Consider the following 17032-nt stretch of genomic DNA (forward strand, 5'->3'; position numbering starts at 1 on the left):
GACATTTGGACCAAGCACTGATGGGGTCTGCTACACCCACCGACATTTGAGACCCTCCCCCTGGGTCTAGAACAGTGCTGAGAACCCACTAGATGTTTTGTAAGGACACATTTGCAGTGCAAATAAACAAAACAATTGATATATATGGCTAGAGCTTTTTGTTTTGTTTTGTTTTTCTTATCTAATAGGAATCCAATTCACGCTTGGCTTGCACATAAGTTACTCGGCCCTTTGCAGTAACTTATCACACGCTAGGGGAAGGAGAACTAATCCTGGGAGCCTTGCATTTTGGATTCCATTCCAGACACTGGCACAGCAGAGCCCCCTTCCTGCAGCTGTGGTGGGAAGCAAAGGCGATTTTATGCGGGCAGGGTCTCCGCTGTCCCTGGCCCACAGCAAGCAGAGAGCAAGAGGGAGGGAGAGGGAGAGAAATATTAGGGTACTGATTATGGACGATGACAAGTTCAAAATCTGCAGAGTGGGCCCATGAGGCCGGAAACCAGGAAGAGTAGACGTTGTAGTTCAAGTGCGACTGCTGGTGAGATTCCCTCTTGCTTGGGGGAGGTCTGTCAGTGGACCTTCAACTGATTGGATAAGGCCCATCCACATCATGGAGAACATTCTGCTTTACTCAAAGCCCACCAATTTAAACATTGATCTCCTTCAAAAACACCTTCGCAGCAACATCCAGAATAATGTTTGACTACATATGTGGCCGCCCTGGCCCAGCCGAGTTGACACAAAATTAACCATCACACACGGCACGTGCTGGTGGGAAAGAGGATTGGGCCGCCTCTCTTAGGGGATCCTCGCCTTCCTTCCTGGAGCGAAAACCTGTGACCTTGGTGCACAGACACCTCATCCGTACATCCCATCTCAGAGTCCAAGAACGTGAAAGTGTGCTCTTACACACTTTCAGGGATGTTAACTCATTTCATCTTCAACTTCACCTTGGAATCATACCAGCTCATTGCCACGGGCAGGAAAAAGCCTATCCTGGCCTCCCGTGAAGGCGTCACGTGTCGTGGCACCAAGGTCTGTGAGGAGGCGTGGTTTCCCGTGACCCTGGGGCAGCCAGGCTTTGAGGAGCCGACAGAACTCACCTGGGCGTCTATTTCTTCTCCGTCCTGCCCTAGCCTTTTTCTTACATGTGCCAGTGTAGATTTATTTTGTCTCATGGATCACCGCCCACCCTCCTTTAGCGCGGGACACCAGGGCCCTACCACTCTCCACACACACCCTTCAGCTTACGGGGCACGAGGGCTGAACGGTGTCTGTGAGTGCCCTTCAGCACGAAGGACACGACGCCCTCACTGTCCTCCGTGGACACCGTCTACTCTGTAGGACACGAGGCCCTCGGCATCCTCTGTGAGCATTGCCCTCCCGGCTTGGACGTGAAATATTCACAAGCAGGGATCTCCAGGCCTCCGTCCATCTGCTTACGCTGCGGACATCGCTTCCTCCACATATTCTAGAACAATCTATCTTACTGCTCTTCTCTCAGGTGAGCGCCTTGCCCAAGCTCCTTCTCCAGGCCTCTCCTCTCTTGGAGCTCGTGTGCTAAGTGGGATGCATATGGCAGCTCTTTCCTTGGCCATTTGGACATACTTGTTAAATGAAGGAAAGTCCAAGCCCTAAAGTGACTCCTCTGGTAACAGATGGGGTTCCCTCAGGGTCACGTCGTCCCCGGAAAAGAAGACACTTGTGTCCTGTCCTCGACTCCACCACCGCTGGGCTTGCAGTGGACCTTTTGACTCTGGCCTCCCTCCCCCCTCTCCTGGCTCCGAGATCTAATGCCCCGCCTCCAGGTGACTCCCACTTGGTCACGTCTTTACATGGCTTAGCAGCCCCTGGTGCCCCGTTCTTGGCATCCAGTCTCATTCCCGGCCTTGCCTTTTCAGCATGGCCCCCTGGCTCTCTGCCAGCCCAGGTCTATTTCACCCTCTGACCTAACCTTCTCTGGGTTACTGAACCGAACTAGCCCACCCAGGTGAGGTCCAGCCTTCTGGACGTCACTCTTGGGTCAGCTTGTTTGCTCAATGTCTTTGCCAGACCATGTCCACGGTCTGACCTCTGTTGTCAAATGACTTGCTGCTATCAGACCCCATGATCGTATGTCCATGGGGCAAGTCATGGCCAGCCAGGTGGTATCCAGGTCCCAGGGTCCCCTACACGCACACACGCACACACGCACACACACACACACACACACACACACACACACACACACCCCGTTCTGTGCATGACCGTCCTCCTGCCTCTTTCCACCTCATCCGTTTTACCTCTTATTCTGGGGGGTGGGGGGCAATGATAACTTTCTCATAAGGGGTCTGGACAGAGAAGTTGCTGCCAACATACTTGGGGGCCTTTGCCTTCCTAGGTGCCTTATTTCCCCGTGGAGCTGGATGGACACACAGAGGCCCACTGAGGTGTTTGTGGGTGCTGACCGCTCCTGTCCGTGGTAGGACCCTGCCTCTGCACACCCAGCTTCCTGCCTGGGGCTGTCTGGCAGGGTAGATGAGGGGGCAGTCTCTGACTGCCAGCTGTGCAGGAAGCAAGACCAACGAGATGGCCACATACAGAAGAGGCCCTCTCGCACCCAACTCACACCCCTCAGCATCGCTTCCCTGCCCTTTCTCAGGACAGAAGACACACACATCAAACGTCCCTAGCAGGCCCCCCACCTCTCCTTGTCCTGCCCTGTTACAGGACAGAAGGCCAGCAAAGACGACCCATCCCAATTCCATTCTCGGACTACAGCTCCCAGACTCAGCTTCTTTGGATTCAATAGCAGTGGATTTTACCCACTTTATTCAGAAGCAACTGGATGCCAGCCTCGCGGAGCCCGGCCCCATCTCTACTCCGCCGCGGGGTTGAAGACGTTGCCCATGAAGACGGCCATCTGAGTCATCCAGTCCAACACAAATAGGAAGAAGGGTCTGTTGAACTTCGCCACCAAGGGGGCTGCTGTATGTGAGTGAAGGGGGATGGCCTTATCCGCGTCCGTGTCCTTGCGGGCGTCCAGCTCGCCTTCCTTGCTCACCTCCATTGTGGCCTCATGCGTCGCCCGGGGAGAAACAGGTCCCGTCTCATCTCTGGGTGTGAGCTCGCCTGGCTGGCTCAAGAGCAAGTCAGGGCCGTGTGCCGAGCTGGCCCAGCGTGGCCCAGGGCGGGGAGGCCGGCTCCCTCCGTGGCTGAGGCAGGTGGGGGAAAGCTGGCGCCCATTCCAGAAGAACCACCCAAGGCTCTCGGCTGTCTGACCCGCCCTTGAAGGCCAGATGCCTCAGGGAGGGGTTCGCACTAACTGTGGAGCTCGGTCTCCCCCAGTGTAGGCAGAGGGCTTGAGGAGTTTGGGTGTTTACATGAGAGGAAAGGGGGATTAGAGTTCAGAGGGAAGCTGGGTGGTCTCAAGGCTTAGGAAAAAAAACCCTGTAGAATCACTGAGGGAGGGGCCTTTCAAAGGCTTTCGGGAAGGATCCCCGGAGAGCAAGGGCTGGAGGGGGCTAGTTTTTCCTGTCTCCGTGCAAGCACACACAGTTTTCCCTCTGTGCTCTGACTTGGGTCAGAGCACCCAGGTCCACCCCTCTGATCTATAGGAGGCCTTGGAGGGATGGGGGGTGTGTGGCGACATGGCTCCTGCACGGTGAGGGGCCTGGCATCCTTCAGACCCGGCCCCACACCCCACACTCAGGGAGCACTGGCCCAGCGGGTCTGTTTGAATGGAACACAGTAGGGAGAGCTTATACCCGCGAGAGCAGCATCCCAGCCGGGTCGGCCCTGGGAGCTCCATGCCTTCCATGAGTGACAGCTCGCTCAGATCCTGTCCCCTCCCCCGAGGTCGTTGGGAGAGTCAGGTGAGAGAAGCCTGCAAAAGCGCTTTGTGATCTATCGAGTGCTGCGCGGTGGTGAGGCTTGCGATCGCCGCTTACGTCCAGGGCGGCGTGTCACGGGGTGGGGGGCCCAGAGCAGCGGGTCAGCGGTGACCTTGGGGGAGTAATCGGCGGGCAGCGCCTCGTGCCCACAAACGCGCCACGGCGTCTGGACATCTAACAGGTGTCTGGGGCCGGGAGAGCCGGTCCCTGCTTGCTCATCCGCACCCCGCCCCCCTACCTCGGGCCCTGGTAGCGGGAGCTGGTGTCTCTGACTCTCCCTTCCCTGCACCCCAGCTCTGTCTTCAAAACGCACGCAGAGCTCCGCACCTCGGCTAGCGCTCCCGCCGATGCCCCATCAAGCCCGGTGCACCCCTCCCCTGGGTCATCAGCCACCCCTCCTCCTCACCACGGCGGGTGGTCTGGCATAAAACACACGTCAGCTCACGGCAGCCTCGGAGGTCTGAGGCTGAGCAGACCCCGGGTCTGTGCAGGACGTGGGGACCCACGCGGCCCGCCCTGCCTGTTTTTCACACTCGCCCTCCGCCCCTCTCCGGCCCACGTGCCATGCTAGCTGCGTGGGCCTCCTTGGGGGTCCTCGAGGATGTCAAGCCCACGTCCCCCTCAGGACGTACTTGTTCCCTTGGCCCGGAACATGCCTCCCCTCGACGTCCCCTCCAGGTCCCCTGGCCCTCTTCTCCCCTTCCCCAGGCCTCTGCATGAGGGCCAACCCAGCCCCAGGCCTTTCCTGGCCGGCCCTCCCCAAGTCGCCCACCAAACCCGGCGAGCCATTCACAGTTTCTCTGCTTTCCCGTCTTCACAGAACGTGTCACTGGTTGACGTGACATGACACGGACCTACTTGTTGGCATGCTCACTGTTTGACCCCGTCGGGAGAACGGAACATCTGCGAGGGTGAGACTTTGTCTGGCTCGCTCATAACTACATCCTCAGAGCCTGCAAATGTGCTTGATGTAATGATTTGTGAATATCTGCGTGACTGAAAAACCCCACAAGCCAATGGACCAAGGCGGATAAGATTTATAACTGCTATTTTCTGGAAAGTGTTTTTCTTTTTTCTTTTTTTTTAATGTTTATTTATTTATTTATTTATTTATTTATTTATTATTTTTTTTTTTAATTTTTTTTTTCAACGTTTTATTTTATTTTTGGGACAGAGAGAGAGACAGAGCATGAACGGGGGAGGGGCAGAGAGAGAGGGAGACACAGAATCGGAAACAGGCTCCAGGCTCTGAGCCATCAGCCCAGAGCCTGACGCGGGGCTCGAACTCACGGACCGCGAGATCGTGACCTGGCTGAAGTCGGACGCTTAACCGACTGCGCCACCCAGGTGCCCCTGTTTATTTATTTTTGAGAAAGAGAGAGAGAGAAGGACAGAGAGAGACAGAGACACAGAATCCGAAGTGGGGTCCAGGCTCTAAGTTGTCAGCAAGAGAGCCCGACACGGGGCTCGAGCCCACAAGCCGTGAGATCATGACCTGAGCTGACGTCAGACGCTCAACTGACTGAGCCACCCAGGCAAAAAATTGTTTGTCAATCGGGACGGTTGTGAGTAACACAGAAACTCTAGAAATTGCTCTGCGCACCTCAAAAACAGCTGGGAAATCCTCCTGTGTGATGCCGGAGAAGTCCGCTGCTGGAGTAAACACATTTCTGATGCCCACCTTGGGAAGCAGTTTTTTTAAGTCGATCTTGGAGGAGATCTTGCACTTGGGCATACTTAAGTGCACCAGTCTGTTAAGAGCGAAACCCCCAAGGAAGCTGCAATACGTCTCTCTCCTTGTCCAGGGGAAGCATGTTGCTTGGGCTTTAAGACCTCTTCCAAGAGAAAGGGGAGAAGGGCGGGGCACGAGTGCGTGTGTGCCGAGGGATGAGTGGTGTGGAAGCGTGGGCTGCAACCAAACAAAGCACTTCTTAAAATATTCCTTACTATTCAAGCGGTGCCCTCCCCATCCCAGAGAAGACGAGGGTCAGGCCAGGAGATCCCAGCCCTGTGTCTCAGCAACCCTCCAGCTATAGGCAGGGGCGTAGTTGCTCACAGAGCAATATAGTTTAGCCTGTGCCAATGTGATGTTAAGCTTCTGGCTGGATAGTAACCCAGTTACTAGTTGGGTTCCTCTGTTGGTGTCCCACCCCGCCCCCCCCCCGTCCCAGCCATGACATGGCATGAGGTACGGCTGTGGCAGATGATGGCACGCACACTCTCTCAGGGCCCTCAACCACAGCAGGTGCTGCCTGGGCAACAGTCTGGGCTTCCACGTGGCATGGGCCGAAAGCTATCTGGAGATTTCTTCCCAGTCTACGCATTTACTGCCCGAAGACTGCCCCTGCCCCCGCCAAGCTCAGTGGGCCATTGAGAATCACGCTTTCATTATGTGATCTGTCCATATCCCCTTGGGCCACGGTGGACGCCGTACCTCAGCTGGATCAATCCAGTTCTCCCTTCCAGGAATATGTAATCGGAACCGAAATAGGTTAGACTCACTCCGGAGTGGAGCATTTGCTTGACTGGAAAGCAGCCGTGTCTGCCCGCAATGGTCTCAGCTGAAAATTTACTTCTTGGGATCCTTCCCCAATCATCATTCCTAATTAAGATCCCCAATTCATCCTGAATCCTGTCTTCTATCACCCTACTCATTCTCTCCGTAGCTTTCAATGCAATTCGAATTTACACCTTTGTTAGTGGACTCACTGCCTCTCCCACCAGATGGAAAATCCCACAATGGCAGAGACGCGTTTGGCTAGCCATTCTGTTCCCAGCCCCAGGGGGAGTCTGGTGTGGCATGGGTGCTCAGAAAACATGTGTTGGGTGAGTAAACCACGCGCTGCGTGGACGAGAGCTGGTTTGCTGAGCTAGAGAGGTTAGGAGCAAGGATGAGTGCGACATAGGGGAGACGGAATTTCTAATGACGTTGCCGTCCCGTGTCCAGCCCCTCATGACACCTGGCTGTGTCGATCCCCTTGGGTGTATCTTTCCAATACGTTCCTTTCTTTACCCCCTTGAGCGCGTACGAAGTGGGTTTCTGGTACATGCAGCCCGAAGAACCGTAATTAAGACAGTTTAAGGGGCGTCCGGCTGGTAACGGAAGCCAGGCCACCATTGTTCCTGCTTGGCTTGTTTCATTTTCCACAAAGATGCTTGGAAGTAAGCAAAATCTCAGTTCCCCGGAAATAAGACTTTTGCACAGAGGAAGTGAGATCTGAGCAAAATTTCAACGTGAATCTAGAATGTCCCTCCAGAGTAGCGTACCTCATGCCACTGGATTTCAGTAGCGTGGCGTTTTGAGCAATCATGTGATTTAGGGCAGAGTCGGGCTTTCCCACATCTGGGAGCATGAGGACTAAGGACACGTTTCCAATGTAAAGAATTTGGACCGTTGTAGCAAACAGCTCCTCCGATCGGCTATAAATCACTTGTTCCGTCGTCCACATCATGTCCACCCGCACTGTGGCGTGCGCTCATCCACAAAGAAGTCCTCCTTGTACATGAGGTCGGGATGGAAAGCCATTTCCCAGATGCCTAGGGGAATCGGGAAGGAAGAAATCAAAGAGTGACCTCTTGGAGAAGGCATCAGCACCCACATGTTTGGGGGACCCCAGAGGTGATCATCTAGCGAAGGGAGCAGTCTCCTTCCAGTGATGCCTTGACCTCAGGGAACAGAATATTTAAAATTCCGGATTGATGCAAAGGAAAGAAAGGCAAACACATGAATTTTGAAAATATTCACCGTAGGCTTTCTTTAAAACTGTGTTCCTCAGAAGATGTTTACCAAAACGCTACCTGCCTCTGGACCTGTAGCACCAAGAAAGGATTTTGCTGTCAAATAATTTGGGAAACATTGACCCCAACATCCCTTCTTTGAATACTCCCAATGCCTCTTAGTGTATTAAGAGTTCGAAGAAGTCCTATGACAAAAGAAATCTGTTTGAAATGGTTTAACTTATTCAAGGAGGGAAATTTTTTGTCAGAAAAACATATACCTGCGTGCACATGGTTGCCCACACACTCCTGCATGCGATCTGTTTCTACCATCAAGAGTTACTCCAGGGGCGCCTGGGTGGCGCAGTCGGTTAAGCGTCCGACTTCAGCCAGGTCACGATCTCGCGGTCCGTGAGTTCGAGCCCCGCATCAGGCTCTGGGCTGATGGCTCAGAGCCTGGAGCCTGTTTCCGATTCTGTGTCTCCCTCTCTCTCTGCCCCTCCCCCATTCATGTTCTGTCTCTCTCTGTCCCAAAAATAAATAAACATTGAAAAAAAAAAAAGAGTTACTCCATTTTACTCCAAAATATCTTAAGTATGGCAAACGATATAATTGAGAGGGTTGGGAGCAGAAACGCTTAAAAAGGCAGGACAACACAATGAAATTAACGCAAATCAAAAAGTTTCGGATCTGCTGGTCTATGGGAAATGGGATATAATTACAAAACCTACATGTGTTTCTGACTGAAATCTTTTAGGAAGTGCAAGGGCAGACGTTATACCCAAACAGGAATTCACGCGCTCGATAAACCTTACCTTTGAAGAAAACGTAGTTAACGAGAAACGGGAAGGTGTGAGGGTTCAGAGGGGTGATGAATTCCTTGGTTGTTGTGTGCATTTTTCTCAGCCACAAAGTGCTTGATCTGCTTCTTGTTTTTTTTCTGCATCTCGAAAGTCAGTCATCTGGGCCTTCACATCATATATGCTCTCTGCGTCCCACGGAGACATCGAGGTGAACTTCCTATCACCATCGATAAAGAGGATGTCCCTGTGCTTCAGATGTCCCCCCCCTCTTTAGCTGGCTCAGCATCCGAACGACACTCTGGAACCCCTGGTGGATGTCCCACACCCTGATGACTTTGAGGTCAAATCCAAGGCCCTCCAGGAGGTTAGTGCGCGTTGTGGATCTCATACCCAGGGAAGTCATGGCCAAGGAGGCAGAGATACTCAGAGCGGAGAAGATGCTATTCTTTCTGAGATGCTCCACTAACGCAGTTTTGGACAATTTGTGGGTGAAGGCCTTATTGCCAGCTTCTAGCTTGTGGTGCAGAGGTGAAGTCAACCAGACTCTTGGTCCTGAGCAGCCTGCCCTACGCCCTCATTGTCCCCTCCAGCCCCCAGCAATGGCCCCCCTATCTCCCATGCCCTACCCCCATTGCCCCAACAGCCCCCATCCTTCACTGCCTCCTCCATCCGCCTCATATGAAAGGGGGATGGGGTGGTGAAGGGTGGAGGACACTGTGGTTGAGGAGGCCAGGGAACGGGAGGGGGCTCTGGGATGGGGAACAGTGGATGGAGGAGACCCCCGAATAATACACACACGTGCTTACTAGCCTGGATCTTCCATTGTCTTCCCTCAGGCAGGTACTACCTGAAACATGGCAAAAAAAAAAAGAGCAAGAAAACACAGTCAGGTGGAACCCACTCTGTCCCCAAGAGAAAGGTGGCTTACCTTCCAGAGGAAACTGCTGTTGCCAGAAGCTCTTTGCATCTGCCCGTGCCATATTTATATGGCCGCTGGGGCAGTGGAATGGATAAACCTGAGTTAATATTAACGACCAACAAATCGTGTTCAAATACTGTCCAAAGCAAACAACAACTGAATCATTTACGTTATTTTTTTCCTTGCACATCAGTCCCCCGTGAGCCAATGAGCAAATTAATGGTTACGGGGCCTTTTGTGTTACTGGCCATGAATTTGCTCAGGCAGAGTTTCGGCAAACATCTACTTAGGGTAGAGAAGGACCCAGTGAATGACCTGGGGCCATCAGCAGAGGGTGGCTACCTTTCATCTAGGTCTTAAGAATTAACACAGGAGTCTACACATCCTCAGGGAAATTTGAAGAGGGCATTCTAGGTGGTGGGGCATGTATGGTGGGGGCGCCTGGGAGTGGGGGTGGGGAATCAAGGCTATGTGTGTAGGGTCATTCCGAGTGTAGAAGGAACTCACTGCTGGCGTGTTGGAGACAAACCACTTACGAATCATCTTCCCAGTAACAACTAAAGAGCTGGATGCAATCGTCAAAAGCAACCATTTCTGTGCTCTCGTGATCTACCAAAGGCCTGTGGCAAACGGAAGCATTCATTCATGAAGAGTACTGAATTTTGAGGAAGCACAGAGTGAGTCTGTGACATTTTTGTCTGGGGCTGCTTCCCCCCGACCCAGATCTGGTGGTGGGTGGTCAAACCACTTGATTTGGTATGTTGTCTGTTAAAGCAACGATCTCGGTGGTGAGCAGTGTGTGTGTGTGCAGGGGGGTGGGATGGTTGGGGGGGCGGGAGTTCTGCTGGTCTGTGGTTGGGTTGGGGGCATTAAATAGGCCAGCGGAGTAGCAGGAGGTTCAACAGGGAGTCCCAAGAGCTGTGGCCACTCCTGGGGGCCTGATGAGCCCTCTTCATATCCCAGGCAGTGGGGCGGGGTGGGGGCTCTTCGTGTGCCCAACAGAGACTAGAGCAGGTGCAAGCTACACATAGCTCCCTGGTCCAGGGAGAAGCGAGAGAGAAGAGTAGAATGTACAATCTGGGGGGTACTTGAGGGCTGCCTGAGGTTTCAATGGGCTCACCAGCCTCCGTACAGATCCATCAGCAGGAAGTGGAAGCTTTATTGGCTCAAGGTGCTTGAACACAATTTCTAACCAATATGTGGCTGAACAATAAGCAACACAATTACAGGGCTGACCTCTAGGAGTCAGGCTTATATATAAAATAAAGACAAGAAAAACAGAAAAAAACATCAGTGGCCAGATCACAGAGTCCGTCTAGGCAAATTACTAAGTCGACAAACAAACTAAATCATCCAGGTAAATTACTAAACCTCCCCAGGGGGGAAGATTCAGAATCCAGAGTTACTATAATATATTATCTAAAATGTCCAGTATTCAAGAAAAGAAAAATCACAACACATGCAAAGAAACAAGAAAGGGTGGCCCATACTCAGGAAAAAAAGTCAATAGGACACTGCTGGTGAGGGTCTCCAGACACTGGACTTTGCAGCCAGAGACTTCACAACAGATAAATAATAATAAAAAGGGAAATAACCCAATTTAAAAACGGGCAAAAGACTCTAATCGACATTTCACCAAAGAGGATGGCCAATGTGCTCAGCATCACCAGTCATTAGGGAAATACAAATTAAACCCACAGTGAGACGATATTACATACCCGTCAGAAGGGCTGTAATAAACAAGACAGGAAATACCAAGGGCTGACAAGGATGTGGAGAAACCAGGACTTTCGCTCATTGCTGGTTGGACTGCAAAACACGACGCCAGCCACAGCATGGACGGACTCTTAGAGCGTTATAGTGGGTGAGAGCAGTAGCTCAGAGCCCTGCACACTGTCGGATTCGATTCATACGAGAGATCCAGAAAAGGCACATTTTTAGAGAGAGAAGGCACATCAGCGGTTGCCTGGGGCTGAAAGAAGGTGCCAGGACAGACCGAAAACGGGCTTGAGGACAGGCTTTAGTGTTGTTGCAAATGTTCTAAAGCTGGGTTGAAGTGAGGCTGAATTGACTAAAAATCATGGACTTATACACGGCCAATGGGTGGATTTTATGGTATGCAAATTAGTAGCTCAATAAAGCTGTTAGAAAAAAAAAAAGATGAGCAGTGGCAGCAGGCTTTGTTGGAAAGATGGTGGGCCTGGGGGTCACTTGGAGCTGGAGGTGAGCGCCAGTGCCCCAGCTGGCATCTACGGGGCCACCTCGAGCAAGTCATTTCTCAGAGCGTTGGCTTCCTCATCCGTCGTGGAGGAAATAGTGCCCATGCTCAAGGAGATGATGCACGTACACAGTGGGCACCTCATCCGTGACACCCTCCTGGCTGACATGTGATGATGTTCTGTGGGGTTCGGAGTCCCCTGGTGGCCAACCTGATTGGGGAATCTCTGATGCCTGGTCCCCAGGTATCTTTTGCCCTTGTGTGCTAGAATCTCCCCGTTCCCCATGCCCCAATTTCCAGAACTGGGTCTCTGCTCTGAGTCCCATTTGTTTGTGTGGCTGCCTGTTGGCTGGCCTCCTGTCGGGCGTCACTGGGTTTCTCCTTTTCTACAGTGCCTCCTCGCTGGTCCTGGCTTCCCACTGACCCTTGTCTCTCTACTACCTGCCTCATGGCTCATGTCTTCTGCCTCGTTGCTGGCCCCCTGTTTGCAGGAGAGCAACCTCCACGCATTCTCCAGTCTGGTATGGAACGGGCCACTTACCCAACTCCAAAGCCTTCAGTGGCCCCTTTCTCCCAGGACCCTCATGATGTGCCTCTGCTGACGGCCAACTTCCTATCTCACCGCTCACTCCTCGGGCCTCTGCTCTCCAGCCGGACCAAATCCTTGCCGAGAAGCAAAGAAACCAGGTTTTTTCTTAGCACGTGCCGTTCTGCCTGCCTGGAACCCCACTTCTCCGCCTTCTCAGGCTAACACAGCTCCTACCTACTCATCAGGATTCACCTCCGATCTCTCCTTGAGAAAGCCTTTCCTGACAGCCACCTCTCTGTCCTTCCACCCAGGCAGAGTTAGGTTCCGTGGGCTCCCATAATACCACGTTCTCGCCTCTCCCATATCATGCTGGCTTGCAAAATACATTGGTTCATTTCCTGGTGGTCTGTGAAAACTTTGTTGGAGAAATCTGTACATAATATGATTGCCTCCTTCATCCTGGCCCACAGGATGTACAAATGGGTGTACAACTGTTCCGTAAATGAACACATGAGTATATTATATTCCCCCGGGGGACTCCGTCTTCTCCATAGAGAAGCCCTCGTTCCCTTCCAGGGCCATTCCTCTGCCAGTAGGAGGTGGGCCATTTGGGGAGCTGTTCCGTTGCTTGGGGAGCGAGCCCTCCCTAAGTCCCCTTGTGGTGTTGTACAGGAACAGTGGTTATCCCCGTGCCGAATGGCACCGCGTGCGGGGCTCCCTGATCTGCAATCAGGTGTCGCACCCCCGATCTGCAGTATCTCACTTAACGCTCCAAACAAACGTGCGAGGCCGCTCCTGTTATTACTGCCCCCATTTTAGAGGGGGGCACCCACCTCTCTGATGCTCAGTGACTTCACAGTCCCCCAGCAGAGCTGGGGACTCACACTCACATCTGCCTGACACCACAGCCGTGCTCCCAACCCAGAGCCCCCTGACCAGAGGTCTCCTCTCTGCGGTAAGCGGGCCCTGGACTCGATGGGCAGTAGGCAAACTTTTACGGGTACGGGCGTGGAGCTTGAACCCACAAGGGTGAGATCATGACCTGAGCCAAAGTTGTAGATGGTTCTGAGACCTGAGTGGGACAGAGGATGTTGGCCGCACAGTGTGAGCGATGCTTCAGGGGACAGGGGGGGTGGTGGGCAACATTCTCCGGGAATGCCTGAATTTTCTTCTGGGCTCTCAGCTGGGAATTGAGCTGGAAAAGGACACCCTTTTTTGAAAGGTTTCCAATATGGGTAACAAATGAGCACAACGGCATTTACAGGTAGCACTTTCTGGGCACCAACAATTTGCAAGGTATTGTCCTAAGCACTTTCTGTGTGTTTACTGCCATGACAACCCAATGATGCAGGAACCATGAGTGTTTTCAAGGAGAGTGAAGCCCAAAGAGATTCTCTAAGGCACTGAAGGTCCCGTGTTCCATGATGGTGGGGCTGGGATTCTGGAACCTCATGAAATCCTCTTTCTTGAGTTCTGTCTTCCTCCACCCCCCTACCCCTCCCCCCCCCACCCCGTCTCTGAGCTGCGTCCATGCTGCCTGTGAGGTCACCGATGCCACAGCCCCAGGAACAGCTTCCGTCTGCCTTGGCACAGGGGTGGCCACCAGTCGCCCCAGGGGCGGCGGCACCAGTTGGGATGACTACACCGTACTTCTCAGTGCTGGAGACCAAGCCAGTCCTTTTGACCACATCAGTAGCTTCACTTCCTAGTCCTGGAATTTAGAGAAACGCCATATTGAGGCGCCATACTGGTGATGTCTCCCCCGCCTCCTCTCTGGGTTGTAAACTCCATGGTGCAGGCAGCTCTTTGTGGGACCCGAAGCCTCTGCTCATTCACCTGGATGGCAGCACAGGTGGGGAAGCAATACCCACCTGGAAAACTGAGATGGCCCGGGGGCTGCTGGGAGCTCTGCCGACCTACTATCTATGCAGCCCTTTAAGATACTCCAGCACAGACATGAAGGAAATGGTAATTATTTTTACTTACATTCTGGGGGCAGTTAGTCAACCACCTGGCAGATCAGGAAGATACAGGGCAGGAAGGATACAGGATACAGGAAGATACAGATACTTAGCATTTGAAAGATTCTAATCAGAAACCCATACTCCATACTTCAAGATTTGGCTAGCTAGAATCAACACTAGTTTGATCTAGAACACTAGATTAAGATTTAACACTAGTGAGGGGCCCCTGGGTGGCTCAGTGGTTGAGCAACGAAGCGATCAACTCTTGATTTTGGCTCAGGTCATGATCCCAGGGTGATGAGATCGAGCCCGAGTCCGGCTTTGCACTGAGCATGGAGAGATTGCCCCTTTCTCTCTCTCTGTCCCACCCACACTCGCACTCTTGCTCTCTTGAAAAAAAATCAACACTGATAAAGCCCACGGATGACTTTTTAAAAAGTGATTTTCCAATCATGGACTGGCCGGACTGTCAGAGGTGTGGGTTGGCTAGAAATACTGCATGGGTACCTCTGTCCCTGGACTCAGGATTCTGAGCTTGCTTTTTGTTTGCTTCTTTAGATGCTTTCATGGGGTTTTGTCACCTGGCTCTGACGAGCAAGTTCTCTGAATCTGCCTTCGGAATATTGTTACTTCCGCCCTGAGGGAAGCCTTCATGCGGTTCTGTAAAAATCATTCCTGATGTTCTGAAGTTGATTTGGCATCGTTAAATCATGGGACTAACACCTGAAACTCTTCCCCACCGCGGGAAGGCTGCATTTTCACCAACACACGAGAATCTGATGACGAACCCGCCAGCCGCATCGTCAACGTCTGTGTCTCGCCTCCTGCCCAATGGGGTGTTGTTCCCACCTAACTGCTTCTCCCCACTATAGCGATAAAGGTTCGTGTCCATCTTTCCCCTTGTTCCTTCTGCCTCCCGACCACTCCTGGGGCTCCAGCATGTGGCCCTGCGTGGTGGACATGCCTTCTCTTCTTGGGAATTGTAGGTAATACGGTTTCTCTTAAAGGCGGCTGTGTCTGTGTCTGCCAACTTACCATATCTTTAAAAAAGAAATTTTTTTTTTTACATTTATTTGTTTTTGAGAGGCAGAGAGACAGAGCACAAGTGGGGAGGGGCAGAGAGAGAAGGAGGCAGAATCCAAAGCAGGCTCCAGGCTCCGAGCACTCCGCACAGAGCCCAACGCGGGGCTCGAACTCACGAACCGTGAGATCGTGTCCTGAGCCGAAGTGGGACGCTCAACCGGCTGAGCCACCCGGGGGGCCGCTGCCATCCTGCCATATTTGATGAGAACAAGTCCTGCACATGTTTCAGAACAAATGCAAGGCGTGGGCATCTGAAAAAAACAAAAAATACAGAGAGAGCCGAGAGCTGGCAAAATCGGTTTTATGACCGTTCTTGCCCCTGCTTGCTAATACAAGAGTGAACGGGCGCAGGAAGGCTGCCAAGGCCGGCTTTCACTGTCATGGGCCACCTGGGGGCGAGGCTGCGGGGAAGGAGGCTGGCCGCCCTCCGCCACCCTTGACTACTGGGGGCTCCTAATGGTCACAGAGCTAGAAGTTGGGCACGGCAGATGCGTCTTTCCCCGGTTCCTCACGCTTGCCACTTCCTGCGTGCATGTGCGCGGAGTCGGGTCCTCCCCAGGTGCTCCTCAGAGGACAGCATCAGTGGCTCAGCACCGTGGTTTTGTGGGCAGAGCCCTGTGCGTGTGGCAGGGTTCGGTACAGGCAGCATGGTGGAAGCCAGTGCGGGAGTCCCCGGTAGGAAGATATTTAGAATATTCTCCACCACGAGAACTGGGCTTTGGTCCCGGTTCTCGTGCAGCCCAGGGAGGCCCTGTGGTTAATTATTTCCGCTCTCTGTTCTCCTGTTTGTTCTCCTGTGGGAGTGTGGAGGTAGGGGGTTCCCCCGGAGCTTCTCTCTGGCTATCCGGCATAACCCCCGTCTGTCTTGTCTCTTCCTGTGTAAAAGGGCTCAGAAAAGCCAGTGTGAGGGCCCTGGCATGCTGAGGTCGTGTGAGGCACCAGTGCCCCCCCCCCAAAAAAAAGTCTCTGGATCTGATGGGCATGGGGGTTCCCGTAGAGGCTGCAGGAGAGACCCTTGGTGACAAAGGGTGAGGTAGAAGGAGCCAGAACAGCCTGTCCGGAGGAAAGCGGGGAAGGATGGAAAGGTTGTTTCGGCTTGGAGCTGCTGTGGCCCATTGCACCACATGAGGCTTTCGGGACTCAGAGTAAGAGAGCCTGGTCGTTGTCTCCAGGAGTCAGCAAGGATGAGGCTGAACACCCCGAGGGCTGTGTGTGTGTGTGTGTGTGCGCGCACGCGTGTGTGACAGTGTTAGAGCCAAGAAGGCAGCCAGCCCTGACAAAGCCTGGCTGGAGAACCATGGCCCCCACTCAAGAGAGGTCATCATACCCAGACACTAGCCTTCCAACTTCTTGTCTGAGACACTCAACTGGTTTAGTGGACCCCCCCCCCCTCCACCACCAAACCCAGACCTCTATCCTCGGCCAACAACGCTGACGTCTCTATACCTCTCCGACCTCGGTTCTACCATGCCAGTCACAAGGACCTCTTTCTGTCCCAGCATGCCTATGCATTGTTGACTCAGGCTTTGTGCTCACAGAAGCACTTCCTCTGCTCCGCTCCCCTCTTGCAATCACCCTATTCTCTGCCTTCACAGCCTCCATCGTTCTTTTTTTTATTAAAAAAATTTTTTAATGTTTATTTATTTCTGAGAGAGAGAGAGAGAGAGAGAGAGCATGAGCAGAGGAGGGGCAGACAGAGAGGGAGACACAGAATCGGAAGCAGGCTCCAGGCTCCGAGCTGTCGGCACAGGGCCCAATGCAGGACTCGAACCCATGGACCGCGAGATCATGACCTGAGCTAAAGTCGGATGCTTAACCAACTGAGCCACCCAGAAGCCTCCATGGTTTGTTTATTTATAGGTTTGGTTATATGTTTTGGTTGTGGATGGTCACCCCCGTCTAGGCCCAGGAGTCCAGGGACCTTGTC

This window comes from Leopardus geoffroyi, chromosome B3, assembly GCF_018350155.1.
Source record: "Leopardus geoffroyi isolate Oge1 chromosome B3, O.geoffroyi_Oge1_pat1.0, whole genome shotgun sequence".
Lineage (NCBI taxonomy): Eukaryota > Metazoa > Chordata > Mammalia > Carnivora > Felidae > Leopardus > Leopardus geoffroyi.